General features: G+C 45.9%; 1 protein-coding gene across 4 annotated transcripts in view; it reads left to right on the top strand.

The window, feature by feature from the left end:
- Positions 1 to 2,896, top strand: part of WIPF2 (WAS/WASL interacting protein family, member 2) — an 81,891-nt gene that overhangs the window by 59,846 nt on the left and 19,149 nt on the right. The gene's annotated exons all lie outside the window — the stretch shown is intronic.

Here is a 2,896-nt window from a genome sequence, read left to right as displayed (position 1 = left end):
CCCGGCTAGTTTTTTGTTTTTTAGTAGAGACGGGGTTTCACCGTGTTAGCCAGGATGGTCTTGATCTCCTGACCTCATGATCCGCCCGTCTCGGCCTCCCAAAGTGCTGGGATTACAGGCTTGAGCCACCGCACCCGGCCCCAGTTGTTTTCTTAAAATGAATTCCTAGAAGTAGAATTCTTGTGCCACACATTTTCAAGCCTTTTTTTTTTTTTGAGATGGAGTTTCGCTCTTGTCGCCTAGAGTGCGATGGCACGATCGCAGCTCAGTGCAACCTCTGCCTCCCGGGTTCAAGCGAGTCTCCTGCCTTAGCCTCCCAAGTAGCTGCAACTACAGGCGTGTGCCACTATGCTTGGCTAATTTTATATTTTTAGCAGAGACAGGGTACTTTATGTTGGCCAGGCTGGTCTCAAACTCCTGACCTCAGGTGATCTGCCTGCCTCGGCCTCCTAAAGTGCTGGGATTACAGGCATGAGCCACTGCACCTGGCCTGGACATTTTTAAGGCTTTTGATACATATTGTTAAATTGCTTTCTAGAAAGATTATACCAATTTATCTTACCCTAGGTAGTATAAAAATTCCCTTTTCCCTGAATCCTTATGACTACCATAGTTATTCATCCTGTGCATTTATTTTTCATTTTTTAATTTTATTTACTTATTTATTTTTTGAAACAGAGTCTTGCTCTGTCAGCCAGGCTAGAGTACAGTGGTGTGATCTCGCCTCACTGCAACCTCTGTCTCCCAGGTTCAAACGATTCTTCTGCCTTAGCCTCCCAAGTAGCTGAGATTACAGGCATGCACCACCATGCCAGGCTGATTTTTGTATTTTTAGTATAGACGGGGTTTCGCCATGTTGGCCAGGCTGGTCTCGAACTCCTGACCTCATAATCCACCCACCTCGGTCTCCAAAAGTGCTGAGATTATAGGTGTGAGCCACCACGCCCGGCCCATCCTGCGCATTTTTTGAGCTTCCTCTCTGTGCCAGGCACTCTGCAGCAGTGAGCGGTGTGGTTCCTGCTTTCATGAACCCTGCCTTCAGTAAGTTTTTACAGTCTCTTTAGTAAAAAAAAAAATTTTTTTTTTTTTGAGGCGGAGTCTCGCTCTGTCACCCAGGCTGGAGTGCAGTGGTGCGATCTCAGCTTACTGCAACCTCCGCCTCCCAGGTTCAAGCAAATCTCCTACCTCAACCTCCTGAGTAGCTGGGACTACAGGCGCATGCCACCACGCCTGGCTAATTTTTGTATTTTTAGTAGAGATGGGGTTTCAGCATGTTGGCCAGGATGGTCTCGGTCTCCTGACCTCTTGATCCACCGCCTTGGCCTCCCAAAGTGCTGGGATTGTAGGCGTGAGCCACCATGCCTGGCCTTCTGATTTTAACCTTTACCAGTTGGTAGTTACTATGTTTTAACTTGCATCTTTTTTTTAATTTTTATTTTTTGAGATGGAGCTTTGCTCTTGTTGCCTAGGCTGGAGTACAATGTTGGGATCTCAGCTCACCGCAGCCTATGCCTCCTGGGTTCAAGCAATTCTCCTGGCTCAGCCTTCCAAGTAACTGGGATTACAGGCCTGTGCCACCATGCCAGGCTAATTTTTGTATTTTTAATAAAGACGGGGTTTCTCCATGTTGGTCAGGCTGGTCCTGAACTCCCAACCTCAGGTGATCCACCTGCCTCGGCCTCCCAAAGTGTTGGAATTACAGGCATGAGCCACCGTGCCCGGCCGCATGCATGACTTTTTTTTTTTTTTTAAATCTTGAAGCGATGTCTCACTCTGTCACCAGCCTGGAGTTCAGTGGCGTGATCTCGGCTTACTTCAGTCTCTGCCTCCCAGGTTCAAGTGATTCTCCTGCCTCAGCCTCCTGAGTAGCTGGGATTACAGGCACGTGCCACCGCACCTGGCTAAGTTTTTTATATTTTTAGTAGAGATGGGGTTTCACCATGTTGGCCAGGATGGTCTCGATCTCTCAACCTCACAATCAGCCCGCCTCGGCCTCCCAAAGTACTGGGATTACAGGCGTGAGCCACTGCGCCCAGCCGCATGCATCATTTTTTATACTGCAGTGTATGAAGTTCAGGTCAGAGGCATGAGGACGAGATACACATATTTGAAGTTTGGGGAGTTATGGTGGCAATCAAGCCCTGGGATGGGGTGGGTGTGCCCAGGAGCATTTGAATAGAGGCTGAGGATAGAACTCTGGGAAATGAGGTTTAAGAGGTAAGTGGAAGATGAAGAACCTGAAAAGAACCATGTTGTTGAAAGGTTACAAAAATTAGCCAAATGTGGTGGCATGTACCTGTAGTTCCAGCTACTTGGGAGGCTGAAGTGAGAGGATCACTTGGGCCTGGGAAATTGAGACTGCAGTGAGCAGTGATCGTGCCACTGCGCTCCAGCCTGGATGACAGAATAAGACCCTGTCTCAAAAAAAAAAAAAACAAAAACAAAAAAAGCAGTCAGAGAATAGAAAACGCCTGGGGCTTCGAGACAATCAGAGCATTCAAATCTTGGCTGTTTATTAATGATGTGACATTACCTTTATTTCCTCATCTTTGGAATGAGAATAATATAGTTTACTTTATAACTTTATTTAGAGGTTAAATTGAAGTAATAGGGAGACAGTAGGGTATGTTAGTTGAGATAGGATATGAGTTTTTAGTGTCACTGTTGGAGTTTGGACTCTTGTTTTATCGTTTATTAGTTGCATGACCTTAGATAGCTATTCAGCGTCTGGCCCACCCTTTCCAAATGGTGACAATGATAATAATACCTTTCTCATGGGAAGGTTTCGAGATTTAAATCAGCTAAGGCAAATATTGTGCTTACCACAGTGCCTAAGTCATAGTAGGGACTAAATTTTGCCTTGATAGTGATGATACACACTTTTTTTTTTTTTTTT

Source organism: Mandrillus leucophaeus, unplaced genomic scaffold, assembly GCF_000951045.1.
Source record: "Mandrillus leucophaeus isolate KB7577 unplaced genomic scaffold, Mleu.le_1.0 Scaffold58, whole genome shotgun sequence".
NCBI lineage: Eukaryota > Metazoa > Chordata > Mammalia > Primates > Cercopithecidae > Mandrillus > Mandrillus leucophaeus.
Note: the sequence above shows the minus strand (reverse complement) of the source record. Positions and strands in the feature narration are given on the sequence as shown.